We start from the raw sequence: 27,051 nt of genomic DNA on the forward strand, positions 1-27,051 counted from the left end.
TCTGGAAACCACACAGCATGGTGCAGTAGAATTCTTTACAACCTTTAGAAAGAATAAGTATATGTATGGCCTACAGGGAATTTGCTGGTACATGCGTTTTTTGTTTGTTTATTTATTTTAATTTTAATTTTTTATTTTTTTGAGAATACAAAACAAACAGTGGTTGTTTTAGGCTTTGGAGGGACTCAGGAGTCTAGGAGGAAACTTATTTTTCAATTAAAGCTTCCTGTAATTTTTGAATTATGTTGTGTGTGTGCTGGTTTTAGTTTTTTAAAAGAACATACGAAGAGAGATAAAATTTTAACAGTCTTTCCAAAGCATTAGAGCTTTAGCACTGGTTATGACTTTAGACATTCTTACACAATTGTGCCTTTAATTTACAGATGAGAAAATTTAGATTTAGGGATGGGACTGTGGCTCAGCAGTAGAATACTTGCCTTGCATGTGTGAGGCCCTGGGTTGTATTCTCAGCACCATGTATAAATAAATAAAGATCTATCAACAACTAAGGGAAAAATATTTTAAAAAAGATAGATTAGATTTAGCTAAGTATCTTCGAAGATTGCACTAGAATTCAGGTCCCAAGGATAGCAGTAGCTTATGAATGTATTGACTTGTTTTGTTCTTATTCTAAGTTTATTTAACTGATGGCCATTTCTCATGGTGAAGAATTGATTTTGGAAGACCCAATAAAAAGTTGACCTTTGTAAGACAATTCTTAGAGTAACAACCTCTGGCAGTAATGATAAAATGTTAACTCTTCCCACATTTTAGAACATTGAAGTACTCAATACCTTAAAAGTGAATTTATGTATGAAACTTTGAAGTATTTATTTGAATGAATTTGTATGTAGCGTCTGGAGATTCCCTGTTTGATTTAAATATCTAGCTGACTATTCTGTATTTTTAAAATTGATTTTTATTGTGTTTTTTTTTTTTCTACCAGTGTCTAGGGGTGAATAGATGGCTAAGATAGTCTTGTGGTATCTAAATGGCTTGCTATTTAAAGGCAAAATTATCTGTAAGAGATGGTGGAAAGGGGCTGGAGTTGTGGCTCAGTGTTAGAGCACTCGCCTAGCACATGTGAGGCACTGGATTCAATCCTTAGCACAACACAAAAATAAATAAAATAAAGGTATTATGTCCAACTATAGCTAAAAAAATAAAAGAGATGGTGGGAAATTGCTTAAAGAAGGAAATTTTATGTATTGAGGAGAAGCTCTCAGTTATTGAATATATGAAAGTTCTTTTAACTCTTCAAGACCAGAAACATTTTTGCATTCAAACCATCCAAAGAAGTTGGTCATGAGGCCAGGCTTGGGAGGCTAAGACAAAAGGATCCCAAGTTCAAAGCCGCCTTAGCAAAACCAAGTTGCTAAGCAACTCAGTGAGACCCTGTCCCTAAAGAAAATACAAAAAACGGCTGTGGATGTGGCTCAGTGGGTGAGTGCCCCTGAGTTCAATCCCTGGTACCCCCAAAGATAAATAAATAAATTAGTTATGGTAAGATTGACAGTTAAGTATGGAACTATTGGGGATATAGCTCAGGACCTAACATGCACAAGGTCTTGGGTTCAATCTCCAGCACCATTAAAAAAAAAAAAAAAAAAGTAAACCTCATGTTTTGGGCTGGGGTTGTGGCTCAGTGGTAGAGCACTCGCCTAGCAAGTGCGAGGCTCTGGGTTCGATCCTCAGCACCACATAAAAATAAATAAATAAAATAAGTATGGAACTGGACATTCAGACTACATTCAATGAGTATTTTTTGATTAATCGAGTTTAGGGCTCAAGCAGTAGAAACCCATTTATTAATGTTAAGATCAATTGTTAGATTTGAAATTAAAAATCTACTTGTGACTCTTCTACTAGCATAGGTGGAGAAAACATACTTTTCCAAAATTTAATTGATACATAGTCATATCTCAAAATACTCTAAATATTTGATAATAATTTGACTAGGCTGACATAAAAAAATCTGCTTTGAAGCAAAGAATTTTCAGGAAGTAAAGAAACCTTTCACATATTGAACATCAGAGTCAAATTAATTTTTCTGTGCCGTTTTAATTAGTAAAGGTTTGGTTGAGTTGAGAAGGAAAAAAGGTTGTAGGAGCCAAGAACAAATAGATTTGCAAATTTATCTTTGTAACTCTGTATTCTTAAGAAGGAATCCAGTTTGTATAGCCACTTTAATTAATTTTTTTAAACATTTATCTTTTAGTTGTAGGTGGACACAATATCTTTATTTTTATGTGGTGCTGAGTATCGAACCCAGTGCTTCATGCATGCTAGACAAGCACTCTACTTCTGAGCCACAATCCCAGCCCCACTTTAATTAATTTTGTCATGGATGTAGACTGAGCAGTGGAACTGGGTGGCTTAATATGAACAGATAACTTAATTTGGTCACATTAGATAAAACTGGAAAGCTAGGTTGGGAGTATTAATGTTGCATGTATTTTTTGGTTCCTAGTATCTTTTCTGGTAATGCAGAAAATTTGGTTGGTTCCTTGATTCTACATAGTGCCTCACCAATATCTTTCTTGAGTTATTACAGTTTATCTGTCATTGAGCCTGACATCCTTAATTATAGCCTGATTGTATCTCACTAATGTATTATTTTTCATTTTACTCACTTTGAAATACTTGATTCCTTGGGGCTGGGGTTGTGGCTCAGTGGCAGAGCACTCGCCTTGCGCATGTGAGGCACTGAGTTCAGTCCTCAGCACCACATAAAAACAAACAAAATAAAGATTTTTTTTTTTTTTTTAAAGAAAGAAATTCTTGAGCCCAACATCTCCTTTTTATAGCAAAACTGTGGGGAATGATAGTCTGACTTCTGGTCTTTGCTCTTCTGCATGTAATAAATACATCATTGGGCAAGCCACTATTCTGGTTTGGGGTTCAGTTTCCTGATCTCTAAAACAAAATATAGTTCTAGATTTGTTTTATTAATTCCTTTATTCATCAAACATTTATGAAGCACCTTCTGTGTGCCAGACATAATACAAGATGCTCTGGGTACAGTCCTTGTCCTTGAAGAGTAATCCAATTGAAAGAACTTCTTTCATTTTATTCAAAATACACATTTTTTGGTGGTGGTGCGTGGGGATCAAGCCTAAGGCCTTGTACTTGCCTGCTGTCTACTATTAAACCACATGCTCAGTTCATTTTTTTTTTACTTTATTCAAATCAGCTTTGTCTTTTACTTCTGGATAATCATGGGGTATTAACAGTTTTCTTGATTTTTTACTATAACCCTATAAAATATTTATTTAAAATGGTATTGTTTATATTTTCATCTCTAAAAATACTCATGTCTTGCTGGGCACAATGGAGAATGCCTATAATTTCGGGGGGTTAAGAAACTGAGGCAGGAGGATTGTGAGTTCAAAGCAGCCTCAACTTCTTCATGAGGCACTAAGCAATTCAGCAACACCCTGTCTCTAAATGAAATATAAAAAAGGGCTGGGGATGTAGTTCAGTGGTTTAGTGCTCCTGGGTTCAATTCCCTGTGCAACAACAACAACAACAACAAAAAAAAAAAACACCTCACCAGAAAAAAAAACCTCATGTCTCTACCCTTTTTTATTTGTAAGCCAGTTTCCATTCTGGAAAATAACCCCAGCTCTCTGGTTCCATTATGATCAGGTTTTTTGTTTAATTAAAAGAAAACAAACTACCTGTATCCTACAGAATAAGACTTAGTGAGCAAAAAATAGTGATTTTTCTTTTTTTTTTTTTTTTGCAGTGCTGAGAACTGAATAGAATAAGATTTAGTAGTCAGAAAAACTAGTGATTTTTTTTTTTTCTTTTTTAAAGTTCAGGGTTTGAACCCAGGGTCTTGTACATGCTAGGCAGGTTCTCTATCACTGGGCTATACTCCCAGCCCTAAACTAGTGATTTTTTAAGGCAAATAAAAAGTAAAGGCAGAGTCTAGAGATGTGGTTTTACAGTTTTCAAAAAGAAAGGCCTGAATAATATTATCAGAGAATTTTCAGATATTAGAGTATGACTTTGTTTAAAAACTTTATACTCAAAGGAAAAAGAAATTTTGATAGAGATTCTGTTGAGTGCTAAAAAGTCAAGACCAGGGAGCTGCTTCTGACTTGATATATGGGCATTATCTTAACAGAGCCCCACTGTACAGGCTCTAGTTCTTAAGTCAGCAGGAATAGAAGTCATTATTTTAAGTGCACCCAGAAGATTATCAGGCTAGACTGTAGATGGTGTAGTGAGTAAATTCATATGAAATAAATTCATAGAGGAGCAGGGTAGTTCTACTAATTTTGATTATGGTCAAAGATGTGACTTTTGAACTGAAGCCTGAATAACAAGCGGCAGCAATGAGAAGATCTAGAAGAGTCTTCCAGGCTGAAGGAAAGAGTGTGTAAAGTCCCTGAGATGGAAACAAGCTTTGCTTGTTTAGAAAGAAGGCCAGTAGTGTGTTTGGTCAGGTGAGTAGTAAGAGGCAGGGGTAGGTGATGAATTTGGTATCATGGGACAGCTCTTTTATGAGGACCCTATAGAGTTAAAGACATTGAATTTTATTCTAAATGTGGTTAAATGGAGGAGGTACATAGTTTGATTAACATTTTAAAAGCTTCCTATGCCTGCTATGTGGAGAACAGATTGGTGCAAAAGAAGCTGGGAGATCAGTTAGGAACCAGTAAAATCTGGTCAGGTGAGAGAAAATGGTGGCTTGAACAGAAATGGGTAATTGAGAAGCAGCACAGCTTACAAGTCTTGCTGATTGATAGAATATGAAAAGATAGGGTTCTTGGCTTGAGCGTCTTGGTTGAAGATAGTGCCAGTTAGAATTTTAGTCATTTTAGACACCTCAAATGAATATAATTAAGGAATTGTGGAAATTGTGCTTTTTAATTCTATAGGCTTATGGCAAAAAAGTGATAGAAATCTCTAGGGAGGAAAGACATTGGCTTCTTAGAAACTCAGACTAGAAAATTACTCCAGCATGTTAGAGTACTTTTTAATTAATTAATCTTTTGTAGTAGAGATTGAACCCAGGGGCACTCTACCACTGAGCTACCTCCCCAGGCCTTCTTAATTTTTTTTTTTTTTTTAAGACAGGGTCATGCTAAGTTGCAGGGCTGGTCTAGAACTTGGGATCCTTCTGTCTTAGCCTTCTGAGTTGCTGGGATTATAGGTGTGCTCCACTGTGCTTGTTTAGATGTTTTATTTTTTAAATTAAAGATGATGAGGTGCTAATGCATTAAAAGCCATTGTAAAAGAATTAGGGCGTAGCTGGGCATGGTGGTGCTCACCTGTAATCCCAGCAACTCAGGAGGCTGAGGAGGAGAATCCCAAGTTTGAAGCCAGCCTCAGCAACTGAGCAAAACCCTATCTCAAAAATAAAAGAAAGGGCTGGGGGTGCAAGTCAGTGGAAGAGTGTCCCTGAGTTCAATTTCCCAGTACTGCAGGATGGGGTTGGGGGAGAGGATATAGGGTTTGTTTCTAAGTTCAGTCTTGGAAGTAGGCAAAAACCCATCAATGATTTTCTGAGGTCTCCATTAATAAGGGTGTTTAGTATTCATTAGAACTAAAAAGAATTTGTAGAGTTGTCACTTGAAAATTAAAACCAGAATTGAAAACTATATTATATTAATGTGTCTTCTCATATTTTTCCAATTTCTGCATGTTGAATAAAAGACTATACTTGATCTAAGAATCAGCAAATCATAGAATTAAAAAGTACTGGATCTCCATTAAAAAAAAAAAAAAAAAAGTACTGGATTAGTAGTTAAAAGATTTGCATTCTAACCCAAGTCCCTTAATACGCATGTGACCATGACAAATAGAAATCTTTGTTTCCTTATTTGTAAAATACTTGCCCTGCATGGCTCACAGAACTGTTGAAAATCCCAAATAAGATCATGAATGTGAGAGTACTCTGAAGACCATGAAGCTTTGAAAACAGTACTACTTTTGAGGGGTGTGTTACACAGCTGCAGCATTTAATGCAAAAGGTCTTTGGAAGGCCTTAGAGGAGACCAGAAGGTTGGGGGTGGGAGTGCACAGATTGTAAGTCTCCTGTGAATTTTGAGGTTGTGATTTCCATTAGACTGTAGTACTCAACTGTACAGACGTATTCTAAATGGCTTTATAATTCTTAGTCAAAGGGATTTGTGAAACAGATGACCCTGAATAAATTTAAATGCTATAAAAATAAAGTGTACAAGTTTGATTTTACTTCCTTATTTGATAGTCAGAAATTTATTTCTAAACATAATGCTAAAATGAAAAGCAGCAAAAAAGGGGGGGTAGTGTTTTTTACTTTTTAACTTTTTTGCCGCTTTATTTTACCTTCGGGCTGTGGAGTGGGATGTTATTTGGTTTATTTGGGAATATCTTTTCCTTTAAGTGAAAAGTATAAATATGCCAGAGGCATGCTGGCAGTTTAAAGCAGTTGGTCATTGAGAGAAGGGAAGAGGAAAAAAAAATAGTTTGGAACAGGACATGTAAAAGGAAGAGAGAGGACAAAACATTTGAAAGAAAAGACTTAAATTATTTCAAGAAAGCAAAGGACAAAAAAGTCTCAAGTGTTCTTTCTTAAATCTGTCTTTGAGTTTACAGATACTAAAATTTGAGATGATTAGAGGAGGAGGAATTGGTCCTTACAGATAATTAAATAAAATTGAGGAAAGGGAGGACAAATTACTTTAGGAAGTTAGAATGGTGGAGAGGAAAGAGAAGGTGCTCTGTGGTAACGGTTTCCTTATAAGGATTTACAGTCTCTCCAAAGATCTGTTGGATTGCTTCTGAGCATTATTTTTATTTAAGAAGTGCTTTCTTACTAAAGTGTATGTTTATTCCCTTTGCCTAAGTAACCTCAGTGCTATATAATTCCCATCAACTATAGGAAAAATATTTTACCAACATAGGATTTTCACTAATAAGATAATTTGGACAATTCATTGCCTTTTTTAAATTTTTGATTTAGACTACAGTATTGACTGTTCTCACTGGGCACAGTGGCACATGCCTGTAATTCCAGTGACTTGGAAGACTGAGGCAGGAGGATGGCAAGTTTGAGGGCAGCCTCAGCAATTTATTGAGGTCCTAAGTTATTTAGTAAGACCCTGTCTCAAAAAAGTCGGGGTGGGGGGGTGCTGGGGTGTAGCTCAGTGGTACAATAGTACTGGCTTCGATCCCCAGTACCAAAAAAAAAGTATTCAATAAAATAAAATATTACTCCGGCTGGGCATTGTGGCACACACCTATAGTCCCAGTTGCTGGAGAGTCTGAGGAAGGAAGATCACTTTTTTGGGGGGGCAGTGGGAGGTACTGAGGATTTAACCCTAGGGGCACTTTACCACTGAGATATATAGTTCAAATATAAATATGTATATATTTGTTTGTTTATTTTGATACTGGGGATTGAACTCAGGACACTTGACCACTGAGCCACATCTTCAGCCCTATTTTGTATTTTATTTATAGAGACTCACTAAGTTGTTCAGTGTTTCGCTATATATTTTATTTTGGACAGGGCCTCGCTAAATTACTTAGGGCCCCTCTAGGATGCAGAGACACACTTTGAACTTAAGATCCTCCTGCCCCATTGTGCTTACCCAGGAGGATCTCTTGAGTTCTTGAGGCCAACCTGCACAATAGCAAAACCCATCTCAAAAAAAAAACAAAACAAAACAAAAAACAGTTCTGATGTTCTGAGTTTTGTTTGTTTTTGACGTACATTTTTTTTTTCCTGGTATTAGGAATTGAGCTCAAGGATGCTCTTTTATTCAGTCACATCCCTAGCCCTTTTATTTTTTATTTTGAGACGGTCTTAGTAAATTCTCTGGGCTGACCATGAACTGGGATCCTCCTGCCTCAGCTTGGGATTCAGGCATGCATCACCATTCCCTGCTTTTGTTTTTGTTTTTAAAGCTTTTCTATTTTACCATTCCCTGAATTCATTGATTTGAAATGTTTTATTAAGTCCAGTGTGGTGGTACATGCCTATAATCCCAGTGGCTTAGAAGGCTGAGGCAGGAGGATTACAAGTTCAGAGCCAGCCTCAGAATTTAGCAAGGCCATGGGTAACTTAAAGAGACCCTGTCTCAAAATAAAAAATAAAAAGGGCTGGGGATGTGGCTTAGTAGTTAGGCATCCCTGGGCTTAATCCCTGGTACCAGAAGAAAAAAAAAGAAGACTTCTAAAAAGATAATACAAACATAATTATATATTTCCCCTAACAAATGTGTAACACCTATTTTAATAACAACAATATTGTTGAGGGCAAAAAGAGACAAGAACACTCATATATTCCTGGTGTGGTGTAAACTGGCATAACTGTTACGAGAACCACTTGACAATATATAACATTAAGACTGAGTGCATGCTTCCTTTATACTTCTTGCTATTTTTTTAAGCTTGTAAAAAATTGGCACATTTTATTTTTATAGTCAGAAAAAATATTTGTTTGAAGAATCATGCAAACAAAATATAACTTCAAGAAGAAAGTTCTTTATATTTTATTCTGACTCCTACAGAAACAATAAAAACTTATTATGTATGCAGATGAAATATCCCAAGAGGGCAACAATGGTTTGAAAAAAATTATTTTTGACTTAAGAACTAAAAAAATTTATAGCAGAGTTCAGAGTAGAAGGGAAAACAAAACTCCATGGTGTTAGTGTTTTAATAAGAATATGATATTGTTCTAAATAAAGATTTAAGATAGGAACATTTTTTTCTGCTGCATAAAATGTGGGGATGATATGACAAAGAGCAGGCAACAAACTCCATTCAGTGATTACAGTGGCATAAAGAAGGATCATTCAGTAAGCAAAACTGCCTACTGGGTAACATGACGGGTATGTCTGAGTATACAGATAGCACTCATACCCTTGATGGAATATTTCGTCCATGTTAAAATCAGAGTAAGCCTAGATCCAAAGGAACTTTCTAACCAAAATACTTATGACCTGAGCCATATTTTAAGAACAGATCTGAGAAGAAATACACAGGCATCTAAAATTCTAGTTATATTTATTACTCTGATTTCCATTTTAAGCTCCTACTGGTTGTTTAAAAAAAATACTCAGCATATAAATTCCCTTCAAATTCTTAAAGATAGTTCATATATTCATGAGACAGGTGGCTGCCCAAACTAGTTGTTAAGAAAGGAAGTCCTCCTCAAACACTTGCGCAGGCAGAGTGTGTTATTAGAGAAGAGTAACAGTTTTCATTTGTAACACTTCAGGATTCCAAGTACTGGAAACTCTGAATGGGATCCAGGTTTAAAGGAGTAAAGACATGCAGTATAAAAGTAAAAAATATACTCAACCTCACAATAATGAATAAAATACATGGATTAAAGACACCTATGAAAAAAATTGTTAAATCACTGGTCACTGAAACATACAATCCTTTGAAGGATATGTTCCTATCTTAAATTTTTATTTAGAAGAATATGTTCTTCTTGGAACATTAACACCATGGAGTTTTGTTTTCTATTCTGGAAACTGTCATAAAATTTGAACAAAATTTATATGTAATAATTCTAACACAATAACAATGTAAGGCCTATCTTTTAAAATGCTTCCTTTGGCTTAGAATGCTCTAAGAAACTGCTAAATAGCTGTGTCTGAATCATGTTAAGGAGACACAAAAATCACATGAACTGGATTCTATAGATCACTAAATAGTTTCACAGTTAGTGGGTTAAAATATTATAGGAGTTAAAAAGTAGTAAATGAGGGGCTGGAGATATAGCTCATTTGGTAGAGTGCTTGCCTCATATATACAAAGCCCTGGGTTCAACCCCAAACCCCCCTCCCCCCCCAAAAAAAATTAGTAAATTAAAACTTAGGAAAAGGGGAAAGAAAACTGAAGTTTATAAAAAACAGCTATTGGGGGGGGCTGGGGTTGTGGCTCAACAGTAGAGTGCTCGCCTTGCACATGCGAGGCCCTAGGTTCGATCCTCAGCACCCAATAAATAAATAAACAAATAAATAAATAAATAAATCGGCAACTACATTAAAAAATAAAGAAGTGAAAACGTTCAAATATTCATCTAAGAAGTTGTAGAAGTGCTGAAATATTGATTCTGTGAAGTTAAATGGGGAAACCTAGCATACCCACATAGATTTTAGAAAACAAGAATAAATGAAAACAAAATGACTGCTATAAAATGTTTACATATATATACATATACACATGTATATATACTCACATAATTCATTATGTAAAAATTAAACACATGAAGCAATACATTTTTATACACAGATTCACATACACTGCTCTGGAAGGATACATAAAATTCATTGCAATAAGATTTCTCTGTGGAGTAAGGGTGGGAAACAGTGAATAAAGAGGACTTGAGTTCATAGAATTTGTCATAATTGCTCTTTGGCTTTTTAAATAAAGCATTCCTTCTTCTTTTTTTCTGGTATCAGGGATTTAACCCAGGGGCACTTAACTACTGAGCCACATCCTCAGCCCCTTTTTATATTTTATTTGAGACAGGGTCTTGCTGAGTTGCTTAGGGCCTCACTAAGTTGCTGAGGCTGTGTTTGAATTTGTGATCCTCCTGCCTCAGCACCCACCTCCCTCCACCCACCCTCCCGCCCAAGTTGCTGGGATTACAGGCATGCGTCACTGTACCTGGCTTTTAATTTCTTTTAAATGTGAGTTTTTTTCCCGGTTTTTTTTTTTTTTTGGTGTCTTCTTTCAGAACCTAACAATATATGGTTATGTAGAACTATAATGCATTTTTACTTTATAGAGTTGGTTATTTTCTCTCTAGGAGCAATGTCTTATTGCTATATAACATTCTACAATGTGAATATACTGTAACTTATCCATTCTGTTAATGGACATGTGAATTATTTCTAATTAGCTGTTATGAAAGAGGCTGTTATGAACATTCTTGCTAACATGTGCTAGTAGTTTCGTATTATTGTACAGAAGTTTCTCTAGGCCATTTGGGAATGGAATTGTTGGATCTTTAGTGTTATTATATTATATTATAACATAATATAATATTAAATTGTTTTGTACTCAGCAGGAAAAATGATAAATATTTGAGGTGATGGATGTGTCAATTACTGTGATATAATAATCATTACACACTAAATGTGTATTGAAATATCAGTGTTCCACAAATACGTGTAATTATTGTGTGTTAATTAAAAATTGAAAAAAATAATAAACTGTTTTTCAAAGGAGAAGCACCAGTTTGTCCTGTCAGCACAATCAGAGTGGCCTTATTTCTCCTAGTCCTTGTGTCTGTGTATGTGGGGGGGGGGGCTGGAGATCAAACCCAAAGCCTCACAAATGCCTGACAAATGCCGAAACCACTCAACTACAGTCTCAGACTCTTTTAACATTGGCCAGTTCGTTGAACCTGAAAATGTTAACTCTGGCAAGTTAACTAGAAACCAAAACTTTAAATTTAAATAAAAGAGAGGAAAGAACTAAAGTTATTGATTTCTGCTTTAAGAATCTAGATATTCAGAGCATTTTTACTTTACAGAGTTGGTTATTTTCTCTGTAGGAGCAATGTCTTATAAGATCTTAAAGGCAGAAGGTCAGGCATCTTGCCTGTCTCTTTCACCACTGTCCCCCAAAATACCTTGCATTGTTGGTGCTCAGCAAATATTTGTTGAATGAGTTCCACCTGATTCCTGCTACATTTTTTTTGTTTGTTTTTGGTACCAGGGATTGAACTCAGGGGTGCTTTCCCACTGAGCCACATCCCTGCTCGACCTTTTTGTCTTTTTATCTAGAGACAGGGTCTTCCTAAATTTCTCAGGGTCTAAGTTGCTGAAGCTGGCTTTGAACTCATAATCTTCCTGGCTTTGGAGGCTAATCTGCTGTGAATACAGGAGTGCTCACCACTACACCTGGCGATTCTTGCTACTTTTAACTGAACTACTTGACACATTTGTAGGCTTTGTTTTATGGTATCTGATCAAGACTGCCCTGTTTTGGCACCAGTATAGTTTTGGGTGATGGCTTATTCCATTACTGGTTTACCAAAATCTATTATATTCTATAAGAAACTTAATTGTACCAACATACTGGTTAAAGTTGGTGTTTCAGGAGATATTATTTTTTTAAGAACAACTTACAAATGATTAATGCAGTACTTTGTTTTCCCACAAAAGGGAAGACAGTGTCAGAATTTTCTGCCTAGGTTAAGCTCATAGAAGCCTTGCAACCACTTTTATTTGTTTCTGTTTTGAGTCACCTACTAGGATATGGCAGATTATTAGAGTAGTGGTGTTGTTTAACCAAGCTATCTCACTAGTCTTCAGAAGGAACTTTTCTTTCCCTTGTATAATCAGTATACAAGGTCTTTTTTGGGGTGGGGGGTTACTGGAGATTGAACTCAGGGGCACTCAACCACCGAGCCGAATCCCCCGCCCTATTGTGTATTTTATTTAGAGACAGGGTCTCTCTGCTCACTGGTTGCTTAGCACCTTGCTGTTGCTGATGCTGGCTTTGAACCTAGGATCCTCCTGCCTCAGCCTCCCAAGCTGCTGGGATTAATGGCGTGCACCACTGTACCCAGCACAAGGTCTTAACATAGCCCAATCTTCAGTGAAATCCTGCCCACTCCCCATCTTAGTGTGGCAGCTACTTGTTAAAACCATAGGGTACATGGCTTTGTTTAAATATTCTTGTTTTGGAGTAATTTAACCATATAGCAATTTTAAAAATATATTTTTTAGTTGTTGGTAGAACTTTATTAATTTATTTATTTATATGCAATGCTGAGAATCAAACCCAGTGCCTCACATGTGCCAGGCAAGTGCGCTATGGCTAAGCTGCAGCCTCAGCCCCATATAGCACTTTTTTTAAAGGGAATTTTACATAAAAACTCAATAGTAATTCTTTCAGCATTTTGTTAGGGAACTGGCAAAAATGACCACTCCTCTCTTGTGAATATTGACATAGGGTAAGTCATTTGTTTTATTTTTGCTGCTCTCATAGGCCAGTTCATTGGAAGAACTAACTCAGATGTTTCTTTCATTTCTATACATAATCTTTTTTAAAATATTTTATTTTTTAGTTGTAGTTGGAAACAATACCTTTATTTTATTTATTTATTTTTATGTGGTTCTGAGGATCGAATCCAGGGTCTTACACGTTCTAGACAAGTGCTCTACCGCTGAGCCACAACCCCAACCCCATAATCTTTTTGATAGATGACTAAAAAATAGAGCATTCAGAACTAGTGATGAGATATAAGAATGATAATTTTGTTTAGTAAATCCTTTTTACCAGTCATTTCTTTGTAGATAAATCACTTGATTTTTGTGAGCTTTTCCCTTTAAAGGATAGCCCAAGTAAAGACTTATGATTCAGAATCCGGTTAACTCTGATTCATTATCTTTGTTTCCAACAAGATTTCTTGTTAGACAAATTAGAGTTTTTCTACTGACTTTTGACTGAGTGAATTTTAAAAATGTAGTTTAATTTCAAACATAGTTTGGGGGAAAAGCAGAATGAGATACATAGAAATATTTACCATAGCTAAAAAATACATATCTTGAGTGTAATCTGCTGTTTCATTTCAGTGCAAATGGTAGGTATAGTTGAAGTCATAAGGTAGGCATGTATGATTTTTTTTAATAATAATGAAGCTTTACAGCATTAAACATTTTTTTATCACTGACTTCAAAAAAGTTTTATTATAAATATCCCTACCTGGAATAAACCAGAATTACTTATTCAGATCTTTTCTGGTGGCTACTATATACTGGGATGAGGCTGTACATTGATGGTAGAAGGAAACAAAGATGTTTGGATTTAAAATTTTAATCAATGATTGGTAATACATGATACAGAGGCCTTAGAATAAGATTATTTTTCTCTTTAGAAGAGATCTTTAGGGAAGTTAGAATGATAATTTATTTTTAAAAAATTATAATGATAATTTTTTTTAAAAAAAGATACCTTGAAGCAATGTTATAGGCTTCATTTTACTGTATAAAATGAGTTTGATTTTTTTTAATAGACTGCCTTTGGGTATTGTACCTTAATCTTTAAAAAAAAAAAAAAATCTTCCCATGAAGATGACTACCACCTTAAAATTTTTACTTTGCAATGTGAGACTTTTACTTGTGGTATGAGATTGGTGTGGAGGGTGACAGTACTGGGGCTTCAATCCAGGAACAGTCTACATTGAGCTACACCTCCATCCCTTTTTTATTTTTATTTTGAGACAGGGTCTTGCTAAGTTGCTGAGGGTCTCTTTGAGTTGCTGAGTCTGGCCACAAACTTTAGATCCTTCTGCCTCTGCCTTCTGAGTACTCAGAATTACATGTGTATACCATAGTGTCCAGCATGGTATGAGAATTTTGCCTCAAATACTTATGTATGTTTTTATAGTCTTGGATGAAATAGGTGTTAATGCATTTTAATCTTAAATTCTGACACTGTTCATCAGGAGCCAGGAAATTCTGTTAGGATAGACATCCTGTCTAACTTTCCCCTGTTTTGTCTGCCTGTGTGGTTTTACTTTTTCCTGGAGTAATGAATCTTGGAATGAACACTTCAAACTGAGAACTTCCTGCCCATCCTTTGTTCCATTTAGTTTAGTCTACTTAGAACTTTAGCATACAATTCGGCTTATTTTTAATAACTTTAGAAGGGAATTTATTTTCTTCAGATAATTTCCAGGTAAGGCACAATGGTCCACGTAAACAGTAGTCAGGTATCTTCTGTTAAGAACACAAAGGAGAAGATGAAACACTCCCACCCTTATAGTTGGATGAAGGTCTAGGTATATTTCGCTAAAAATGTGTCTCCACAGAATAGTGAATTCTGTACTGTTAGGTAGTAGTAGTTAATGCCCAACATAATTGGTTTCTCTTGTAATATAATAAATTCTCTGGAGCATGTGAGCCTTTTTAGTTTCCAAGTTAATGTACTTATTCCGGATTGTATATCCTAAGACTCATTTAGACTTTCATCCTTGAAACAGATTTCTTGGGCCCCTTCTGTAGCCAAATAATGTTAACAAGAAATATTTTTAAATGGTATGATTAAAGTTTAAATGGCCAAAGAGAGGACTGGGGCTATAGCTCAGTGGTAGAGCGCCCGCCTTGCACATGTTAGGCACTGGATTCGATCCTCAGCACCACATAAGAATAAATAAAGATATTGTGTCCAACTACAATTAAAAAAATATTTTTGAAAAATAGATTAATAAATGGCCAAAGAGAAAAACGCCTGTTGAATTTGGTTTTTGTAAGACCAGAGGACCCTGCGGGGTTGTGCAACCTCTGCTTATTTTATGAAATGACTCTTTTTTTAATTCTTTGCAGACTGGACATACTTAAATAGTATTAGAGCCAACACTGTTTAGATTTTATAAGGTTCTTTCTAGTCATAGTTGAAGAAGAGACCATAACCTCTCAAATCTCAAAACAGCTTTGGGAATATTAAGTATTTAATAAATAGAATCTTCTTAACCATAGGGGTTGCCCTTACCCCGCCTTTCCTCCTACTCCTCATTTTTATTTATTTATTTTTATTCTTTTCTAGCTGTTGTTTAAGTGGTTTTTTCAACCTAAAAAATCTTTGACCACATGTGGGATGTGTTAAAAATCTTCATCTTTCCCAAGTTCACCTTTTGTGACCCTAGAGAATTTTGCCCAAGTCATTCATTGAAATTGACACGATTCTGGTTTGTGAAAATGGAGCCAAAGCTGGTAGGTTGGTTTTACCTAACCTTATTTCTAAAGATGTATTCTTTTGGAACTGAGACCCACTTTGAAGTGAAATAGCCCCTGCATAATCAGGTTTGTTTCTTGGTTTGAATTCATGTCATTTCATTTTAAACATCTCCTAAGTGATGGTTTTTCAAAGTGATATGTGGAGAAGCTTAATCTCGTGAGTTCTATCTTTTTTTGCCTTTTCTTTTCCTCCCTCCCTCCTTTCTTCTTTCCTTTCTTTCTCTTTTTTTCTTTCTTTTATCGGCTGGTTGAGTTTTTCTTCCCTATAGGGGTTCTGTAATTAACAGCAGCAACACATCACCTGATGGTATTAACTCAGACTTTGTGAAATTTGTGCTTGTTGCAGCCATGGTTATTTGCTGGATCCTCCATCCAAGCAGACAGTAATTTTTTTCCTCTTATGTTGTTACATGGTTGTATTTCTCTTACTAGTCATTTGTGCCTAAATTAAAAAGCAAAACATAAACTCCAGAAGTCTTGTTAACATCTCAGTCTCACAAGATGTATGAGTGGCATCTGTCCCTTTCCAGGACAAGCCTCTCTGCATTTGGAACAAAGATGCATTGTATTCCCCCTTGACATATTTTGGGTTAGAGAATTGTGCTGATATGTCTATATCAATAACTCTTACATAATGGATAGTTTTTAAGGGGAAGGAATGATTCCCTGGTCATTAACTTAAATCAGCAATAAATTTTTCTGCTCTGATTATTTTGCTAACTGAAGAAGTTGCATTGCTACTGGAAAAGTGAGAATTATTCCATGTTCTAACCTTTGAGCTGGCAGCTAAGATCTCCTTGGGGACAAGGACAGTTTGTAGTTATTTAGAATCTGTAAGAAGGGCAGCAGTGCTGTAAACAGCCACTAAGAATGGGGGATTCAGTGGAAGCATTCCACTGCTGTCCTACTGCATTCAGTGACTTGAGAATCATGTACCTCCTTGTCATCTTCAGCTTACTTTGGATGAACCTTACTAGTGAGGCTATTTCTATAAAACACTATCGTATAATGCTTGGGTTGAGAAGAAGGAAAAAAGGCTATTTTAAAATGTACAAAAGCATATCTAAACCTCAAAACCATTTCACAATCTATACTTGCCTAAGAAATATCTGCAAACTGGGAACATCTTAAATGTATTGACTTGCACACTTAATATTATACTTTTATAACAGTAGCAAGAACAATTCAGTTCTTTTTTTTTGAGATCAGGTTTTTTGCTTTGTTGCCCAGGCCAGCCTCAAACTCCTGAACTCAAGTGGTTTTCCTGCCTCAACCTCCCAGGTGCACACACCATTATCATGCTGGCTTTAACCCTTAATTAGAGAATCTGTGCCGGAAATATGGTCCTACTTCTTAGCCTGGCCTAAAAAAACTTGAGTTAAGTGCCTAAACATATTTTTAAAACACGTCTTCATAGATACATGTTTACACATATGTGTATTTAATGTTAGTTATCTTTCTCCACATGTCAATTTTAAGGGAATCAAACCCAGCATCAGATATTAAAATTATAGCTCAGATCTAAGGAAATGCCAATGATCTGCCTTAATTTGATCAATACTTTGGAATTTTATTATGTAGAATTTAACTTGAAATAACCTGAGGTTTAGGCTGGGTTCCTGACAGCTGCTGTAAATAGTACCTTCTGTACTCCGAATTATTCTGAGAAATGTGCTTCTCTCAGTATTGTCTTGTGGATTCAGGAAGCCCCTTCCCCATGTCCCTTCAAGTTTCCCTTTTCTCTTCAAGTTTTCTGGAATTATTTTTTTTTAAATTAAATAAGAGTATAAATAATTTTGGAATGAACTCTTAAGTTCTTTATAATGGGAATGAGATGAACTGATGATTTTCTTTTTAAAATGTTTTATTGTTACAAAAGTATGCCTGGGTTTCTATAGCTGCATTTATTCAGCAACTCCTAAACTTTTAACTTATTAACTAAAATTCACTAAGGAAAAATATATCCTAATGTGGAAAAGTGTAGTTATTGAACATAAATTTCTTGTAACAAATATTAATTGAGTACCTTGATACCTGTCATCTACCATTCTAGGCACAGGGAAATTCTGTTCTCTGTTGAGTGTAACTTCTACTGGGGAAGACAGTAGACAAGAGAGAAAATAAAAAGATAATTTGAGATAATGGTAATAAAGATGACAATAAAATAAGGTAATATGGAGAAAGGAGCAGGATAGAAATGGAAGCTACTTCAGATCAGTGGTCAGGGAAAGATCTCTCTGAGGATATTACATTTTATAGGAGACCTAAATGATATGAAGATTTGGCTATGAAAAGACCTAAGGGAAAAAAGAACTTTCAAGATTGAGGGAAAAGATGTGTGTTCATAGAATAGAATTCAAGTCCTGAGGACTGCAGCATAGTGATTGAGAACGGAGGTGTGCCAAATCAGGACAAGAAGTTTGATTTTATTTAGATAGCAGTGGAAACCACTGAAAAATTCCTGTTTTGTCTCTCATGGGTCTGATTTAAAAGCTTTTTTATAACTTGGAAAGATTCATTGTAAAGGCTGCTACAATGCCCTTAAAATTTTTTTTAAATTTACTATTTTAATAGGTAATAAATATATTTACATGGCTCAAAACTGGAAAAGACCAAAAGTAATACAGTGGAAATTGGTTTTCCCATCGGGGTACCCAGTTTCCATCTGAGGAAGTAAGCAGTGTCCCTAGATTGTTGTGTAGCTTTTCAGTGATATTCTATATATTTTTAAACAAAAACGTTTTTATTAAAAATTGATTTTTACAGATGTTTATTATATCATATCTGTCATAATTATTTAATCTATTCACTATTGATAGACTTTCAGATTACTTCCATTTTTTTTGTGAGTTTACAATTAGTGCCATATTGAAAAACCTTTTGTATTTGTCACTTTAAATAAATTAATAAGGATAATTTTTAGAAGTGGAATTGCTGGATTAAAGGGCATGTGCATTTCTTAATAGATATTGCCTTTCACAGAGATTGTAATGATTTGTACTACAACTAGATTTGTTCTCCTTACCCTGGGCAAACGTTATCAAACATTTTGATCTTTGCCAATTCAGTGGTTGAATCAATGTGTAATTCAAGTTGCAATTATCTTAGTAAGAATGAAAGTTGAATATCTTTCCATATATTTAGAAACATTGATACTGCCATTTCTGTAAACCATTTTTCCCCCATTTTTCTGTTAGGCTATTGGCTTTTTTCTTCTTAATCTCTAGATTCATTTAATATTGTTAAATCCTTCTATAGGTTCAGTGTTTAAGAATTTTTAAAAATGAAATGAAAGACCAGTCATCTTTAATTCATATAATTTTACAAAGCATGAAACTGATTAAAAAATAAATAAGGAAACCTTAGTTCTTCCTTTGGTGATTGAGGTCACTCTTCATTGCCCCTAGGTTCATTTTAAGAAGTGTCTCTAATTAGAAAAACAAACATATATACACACGTTTAGTATTTTGTTAAATTGAACTCCAGAAGATTTACTCATAATAGATATTCAAAAGTCATTCAAACCTTGCAACAAAGGAAAGTCAGTATGACCTGTAATAACTGTCCTTGAGGTAATGAGAAAGAAATTATTACCTCCTGGGCTGTATATGATTGAGTACACTGTAACAGAAACAAAAAGGAAAAGCTCCTCTTAGGTTACATTAGTTTCTCAAAAATGAGTATACCCAAGTCTTTTATAGTTGTTGGTTTTGGTGTTTTTTTTTTTTTTTTTTTTTTAAATCAGTGATCTTTTTTGGCATCTCTGATTTGGAAAATGCAAATGTCTCTCAGGTTTAAAATAGATACGACATTGGATTTTTCTTTACTTGGAAACTGTACAAGGCTTTAAACCAAAAGATTGAAAAAGAGAGAGAGGGATAGGTTTTTTAAAGTCACTAACAAACCATTCTCTGGCAAGAAACTACATTCCCAGCTTGTGCATATTGTGTATTATGTTGTACCACATGAAATTGCCTATATTCAACTATTTTTTTGGCACACAAAACAATAGTTTCGTGGTTCAATCTAATAATTTCACAATCTTATTCCTATCATTTTAAAATAAATGGACATAAAGCTAATTCATAGAACTCATATATGAGATACGTGTCTACATGTGTTAATTGGTTGATTTGATTTCTTTTTTTTTTTAATTTAGATAAGTAGAATAGATTGATGAGAGGAATATGGTCATGGAGGAATCAAAGACAAACAAATGACTGCACAGTATGTAACACTTTCCAGAGAATATTCTAGCCTAGTCTGTATTCTCTATGGGATAAACTATTGGGACATTTCCCTTTTTGTACAAGGAATTTATATATCTTGAAAGAATTCTGATAATATAGGAGTTTAGCCCAAATTAGTTCAAGAATAAAGACAATTATAACCAGTCTTTCTCTTCTTGTTGAATGAAGATAATACTGGGGGGCCTACTTTTATGAGAATTGAGATTGATGTGCCAGGTTGAGAGTTTGGGACTTTGCAATTTATCCAAAAGAATAAATTAATGTGATCTGGGGTTGTGGCTCAGTGGTAGAGCGCTTGCCTAGCATGTGAGAGGTACTGGGTTCAATCCTCAGCACCACATAACATAATATAAAAAACATAACATAATATAAAAAACACAGCACAAAATAACTAAATAAAATAAAGGTATGTGTCCATCTACAACTAAAAATAAAAATAATAATTCCACTTTTAGAATTTGTGTGGTACTAAATTCAATAAATAAATAAATCAGTGATCCTTATTACACTGCAAATCTGATACACTAAACATTGTTGAAAGGGCTGTGAAGAAGCAACAAATTAGAAAATATAAAGAACTTAAAATGCAACTGGATAAATACTGAGTGAATATCTTTGGTTAAAGGCAAGCTATGCCAGGTAGTAAGGTGATGGATACAAGGAACACAGCTTTATATTCTTAGTAGCTTAAAGTCTGCTGGAGGCAGCAGAACTTTTGAAAGTATAAAAGAAGGCAGGAAAATATAGGTTTGGTTGGAAATCGAACAGTGTAATTTCTTTTTTTAATTTTTTAATTTGTTTTAATTAGTTATACATGACAGTAGAAGGCATTTATGCACTTTGATATATTATACGTAAGTCGATATAATTTCTCATTTTTCTGTGTACATATTGCAGAATCATATCGGTCATGCAGTTACATATATACATATGGTAGTAAAGTCTGTTTCATTCTACTGCCTTTTCTATCTCCACATTCCCTCCTCTCCCCTCCCATCACTTCCCTTTACCTAATCTAAGGTAATGCTATTCTTTCCTAGTGCCCCCCACACACACCTTATTGTAAATTGGTAACTGCATATTAGAGAAAACATTTGGCCTTTGGTTTTGTGGGATTGGCTTATTTAGCTTAGCATCATATTCTCCAACTCCAACCATTTACTGGCAAATGTCATAGTTTTACTTTGCTTTAAAGTTGAGTAGTATTCCATTGAGTATATATACCATATTTTTCTTTATCCATTCATCTATTGAGGGACACCTAGGTTGGTTCCATAGTCTAGCTATTGTGAATTGAACTGCTATAAACATTGATGTGTGGGGCTGGGGTTGTGGCTTAGTGGTAGAGTGCTCCCCTAGCATGCACGAGGCAATGGGTTCGATCCTCAGCACCACATAAATGTAAAATAAAGATATTGTGTTAAAAAAAATTGATGTGGCTGCGTCACTGTAGTATGCTAATTTTAAGTTCTTTGGGTATAAACCAAGGAGTGGGATAGCTGGGTCAAAAGGTGGTTCCATTCCCAATATTCTGAGGAATCTCCATACTGTTTCCATAGTGGTTGCACCAATTTGCGGTCCCACCAGCAACGTATGAGTGTACCTTTTTCACCACATTCTCGCCAACATTTATTGTTGCCTGTATTCTTAATGATTGCCATTCTGATAGGAGATGAGATCTTAGAATAGTTTTGATTTGCGTTTCTCTAATTGCTAGAGATGTTGAACACTTTTTCATATATTTGTTGATCAATTGTATTTCTTCTGTGAAGTGTCTGTTCAGAAACAGTGTAATTTCTGTTCAAAGCATTATTTGTGTGTTATAACAGCATCAGTACATTTTATTTTTTATATTTGTCTGTCCTCCGGAATTTAACCTTCTAGGTTGAAATCATATTATGTTGATTGACTTAAATCTCTTGTCAAAAATGATTAATGAGGGGCTGGGGTTATAGCTCAGTAGTAGAGTGCTTGCCTTGCACGTGTGAGGCCCTGGATTCAATCCTCAGCACCACATAAAAGTAAATAAAGTTAATATATTTAAAAAGAAAAAAAAAATAGTTAATGACCTCATGGTCTCATAATGCCTGCTAGGAAGCATTCTGTCTGAGAGAGCTATTAGTTGTTAACTGGTACTAATTTAAGTGATATTACAAAGATTGACAAAGATAATTTGAAGTATATTTCTTGATGTAATCAGAAGAGGTCTTTCTTCACAAGTCAAGATTGGTAAGCAGGAAAATAAGTGATGGTATATAACAGATATGTTCAGCCTCAGAGTTGTCAGCATACTAGAAGCTTGGCATTAAGAGAACTCGGACGGTCTTGTCTTAACTTGTTTGAAGCTATGAACAAACATTTTGGCTCTAGTTGTCTCCTGCAAAGATTCTCAACCTATGACCCTCAAATAGATCTCTCTTTTCTAAAATTGTTTTTCTGCTGGGCATCTGCAGCAATTGGCATGAAGTGCTAGAGAGTTCATGTAGCACCAGGCTACTTTGCTGATGAAAACTTTGCCCGTGGTGCCTGCTATAAGTGAAATTAATTAGACTTGTGCTATCCTAGTCAATTTCCCTCCCAGCAGGTTGTATGGTTAGAGCTCCTGAGAGTCTTAAGACTGAGTCTTCAGTTCTACTAACTGCCGGGTTGTACATTTTTAAAAATTGGAAGATGGGTGGTGATACACACACACATGACTTGGCTGCAGCAGAGAAGATGGAGAAAAATAACTAAGACCAAACTAATATTTTTTTTCTTGGTTGTAGTAATAGACCAAGATTTTGTAGCAATAATTAATCTGGTTTTTAAATTTTGTCCTTTTCTTGTGCTTGAGAATTTCTAGATGATTAATTATCAGATAAATTTGAAGTTTACTTTTTTAACAAAAAACTTCAAATTAGAAATTTTATGATGGTTTACTGTAGAGAGAGTGTGAAGCACACACCTCCAGAGCCAAATTTTATGCTAACTACTATGTAAAATTCACATCTCATTGCCACCTTACCCAAAAGTGGGACTTTTGAAATTTCATTCTGACCAGTAATGGTAACTAGGATTTGTAAAACTGCATAAGGTATATTTGCTTGTTACTGAACAAATAAGTAGTTCTGTGAGAATGTTTTCTTTCAAATGCAGGCTTACTTTGAAGGTGATCACAATAGTATTTAGTGTTTTGTTTTGTTTTTTATGGGGGATTGAACTAAGGGGTGCTTAACTGCTGAGCCACATCCCCAACAACATATGAAAGACAACAGTTGAGAGAAAAGGGAATAATTAAGCTATTAGAGTTGTTACAGAGTGAGTATATGATCACATATAAGATGTAAAATAATTAAACAGGCATATGAATCTGTAGTTCTAAGATATAAGTCACAGATTTGTCTTTGGGCTTCCTACTGGCCCAGTAAAGAGGGCAACATGATCAGTTATAATATTTAAGTTGTTTGTCCATAGTTGAAAACTAACCAGGTGTTCAGGAAAGAAAATTATCCCTTGGTTATTATAAATCAGACAATATCCTTAAACTGTTGTACAATACCCAAGTACCTGTGATCCCTAACAAATATTTGTATTCTCATATTTGCCTCATGTCATCCTTATTTTAAAACAAACATAACACAGTTGAAGTATCTTATATTCTCTTCCCAATCTTATTCTTTCTCTCCTGTGATCATAAAACTTATAACTTGTCAGTGTTGTTTTTTCTTTCTTTCTTTTTTTTCTTCTACTTCATGCATATATCTGTAATAGTACTTAAATCTTAAATTTGCATAAATAGTATACTGCACGGCACATGTCATTCCAGAACTTTCTTTTTTCATTAGTTCTGTGATATCCATGGTGCTATAGATCTAGTTTATTAATTACAAATCACGAAATAATAGTTTCCCATTATGTGGAAGTAATCTAATTTAATTATCTATTTCCCTACTAATGGATTTTTAGTTTGTGTCTAGTTTTTCACTATTAGAGTGTCATTTTGAACACTCCTGTCTATGTTTTCTTGTGCCTAAGCATAGAGTTTTCTAGGGCAGTGGTTCTCAAATGTGGCTCCAGAAGAAGCACATCAGGATCACCTGGGATATTGTGTCCAGCCCAAACCTCTGAATCAGAAACTTTGGGGATGGGGCCAGCAATCTGTTTCAGAGGTGATTCTGAAGAGCTCCAAATTTGAGAACTAGTGCTCTAATGCATACACAGCTAAGAATGAGATTACTAAGGCTTAGGGTACATATTCTTTAAATTTTGCTGGATATGGCCAGATTCCCATATGTAGTACAGTTACTGCTTTACAGCCTTACCAATAGTTTATGAAAGTTCCTATTTTCTCATTCATACTATGGTTAAATATTTTTTTCTTGCTGGTCTAGGAGATATAAAATGTTTAAGAGATATTTTCTTTTTTCTTTCTTTTATTGTTAGTGATAACTTGTACAGGATAGTTGCCCTTTTTCTTATTGACTTTTGTATGAACAATTTATAATTAATTTTTGTATATTAATAAAATTATTAATATATGCATTACAAGATTTTTTTCCATTCCTTCTGTTTTGACTTTGTTTATGTTACTTAAAAATTGTTGCCAAGCTGGGCACAGTGGTACACGCATGTAATCCCAGCAGCTCGAGAGGATGAAGCAGGAGGATCATGAGTTCAAAGCCAGCCTCAGCAAAAGCAAGGTGCTAAGCAATTCAGTGAGACCCTGTCTCTAAATAAAATACAAAATAGGGCTGGGGATGTGGCTCAGTAGTCAAGTGCCTCCTGAGTTCAGTCCCTGGTACGCCTCCCCCAAAAATTCACCAGTTTTAAAATCATATGTATTTAAGGTATGCAACCTAGTATTTTGATATGTATATGCATAGTGAAATGATTACTTCAGTCAAGCCAATTAACTTATTGCCCACATGTGTACATGTGAAAAAAGCACACGAAGTCTACCCTCTTAGCAAATTTCCAGTATAGAATACAATACAGAATATATTACAATTAACTGTAGTCTTTATGTTGTTAGATCTTTAGACTTACTCAGCCTACCTATGTGTAACTTTGTACCCTTTGACCTATATTTCCTTATTCCCTCCTGCCCAAAATTCACCAATTTTTTTTTTAATGTCCTTTGTATTTAGAAAGGCCTTATAGAGAAGTTTAAGTTGGATTTGCTTTGCTGCTGGAATACTATCCCACTGAGACATATAGCAGTTATTTGAAAATAGGCTGGGGCTGGGGCTGGGGCTCAGTGGCAGAGTGCTTGCTAGCATGTGTAAGGGACTGCATTGGATCCTCAGCACCACATAAAAGTAAATAAATACAATGGAGCTATTGTGTCCATCTACAACTTAAAAAAAAATAGACTGGGATTTATGAGAGAGGTAAGACTTAGAGAGATTTGGGAAACATTTGTGTAAGGCCAATAAATTGACACTGTTAAGATGGATAAAATTGCCATAAAGACAATGTAGATTGAGAAAATGGTCAAGGATTAAAGGGGAAGCAACAATACAGGAAGAGAATCCAAGAGATTTGAGGAATGATCAACAACAGAAGGATCTAGAAAATCAGATGGTAACAAATTGTGAGGAGATATTCTCTAATGCCCCTTAGAGAAAGGAGCACATTTAAGAAAGGTGTAAAAATGTTGCCTTTAAGAATGCAGCTAGCAGGCTGGGATTGTGGCTCAGTGGTAGAGCACTCCCCTAGCATGCAAGAGGCCCTGGGTTTAATCCTCAGCACCACCTAAAAATACATAAAATAAAATAAAAGGTATTGTGTCCAACTACAACTAAAAATAAAATAAAATAAAAAGAATGCAGCTAGCAAAGGTTTGAGGAGTAAAAGATTTCTACTACTTTAGCAGCAAGTATAAGAGATGACGCAAAGTTAGAGCAATATTGCTGGGGATGAAGCTTAGTTGGTAAAGTGCTTGCCTGGCATGTACTAGGCCTTGTGGGGTGGGGTAGAGGGGTAACAAGGTCATTTTGTGTTAGGAGAGGAACATTTGTGCCCTTAGGGAAGGAGCCAGTGGCAAGTTGGGAAGTATGAAGTTGCATCTGGTAATCTTGCTGGCTCCTTTGCAGGCAGCCTTTTCATAGATGTTCTTTATCTACGCTTTGAATAAGATCATTTGGTAAGATAATATTGAGCACTGTGCAAGGGTTAAGATAGGCTGCTATAACTGAGTAGGAGACTACTTTAGGTGGTCTTCTTTGAAGTAAATATTAAATTTGAGACCTAAGTGGTAAGGAACCATGTGAATGGTCAGGATAAAGCTTTCCAGACAAACCACAAAATTTCCAGTCTCTAGAAGATCAAACAAAGAATAGTAAACCAATCTAATAAATATTGTTTGTTGGATTCAACCAGAGTGAAGAAAGAACAGAAATCTTTGTTCCCTGACTTTGGAAACCTTGTTTAACCTTCAAACTGGCGATGTCAAGGGTTCCAAGTCCTCCACCTCCGGCAGAAATGTCGAGTGGCCCTGTAGCTGAGAGCTGGTGCTACACTCAGGTAATTTCTTGATTCACCCTGTAAATCTTGCATCTTGGGAGGATTTGATGAACAAATATTCTTTTTGCTTTTCTATGTTGTGTTTCCTGCTTTCTCTGGAACATTTAAAGTGCTTGTCAACCTTGCATTCTTTTCTTGGTTTTTCACATGGAATCTGAATCTCCAAGACTAGTGTTTTTCGATGGTGGTTGAAAGGGGGAATCTTAGAAACTAGATTTGTTTATATCCCCTTGATGGAAATATGCACTAAGGCTCCCCTGCTGGAGGATCCATGTCTGAGATTTGCAACCCCAGGCAGTGTTCTCAACATCTCATTTTAGGTCTGGTATTATCATCTGCTTTCCCAGCCCTGGTTTGATACTGGTCCCTCTGCTCCATGTTTTTTCACTTTCCATACAGTGTTTCTCAGAAACTCAAAAAGTTATGAAAAGCAATTGGTCAGTGTGAGATTTTTTAAAAATGAGGGAACTGAAGCAAGAAAACGCTGAACCTCCTTGCTAGCTCAGCCATGCTAGCGGGCGGGCATCACGTAGAGAGAGGGAGGAGGGAAAATGTTTATCTGATCTTCAGCCTTTTTTTTTTTTTTT

General features: G+C 35.4%; 1 protein-coding gene across 1 annotated transcript in view; it reads left to right on the top strand.

Annotated features, from left to right (window-relative positions):
* Positions 1-27,051, top strand: part of LOC107150469 (speckle type BTB/POZ protein) — a 79,547-nt gene that overhangs the window by 31,140 nt on the left and 21,356 nt on the right. The window contains exon 2 of the mRNA XM_015495504.2: positions 26,321-26,464. The gene's annotated coding sequence lies outside the window, so the exon portion shown is untranslated. The remainder of the gene's footprint in view (positions 1-26,320; positions 26,465-27,051) is intronic.

This window comes from Marmota marmota, unplaced genomic scaffold, assembly GCF_001458135.2.
Source record: "Marmota marmota marmota unplaced genomic scaffold, marMar, whole genome shotgun sequence".
Taxonomy (NCBI): domain Eukaryota; kingdom Metazoa; phylum Chordata; class Mammalia; order Rodentia; family Sciuridae; genus Marmota; species Marmota marmota.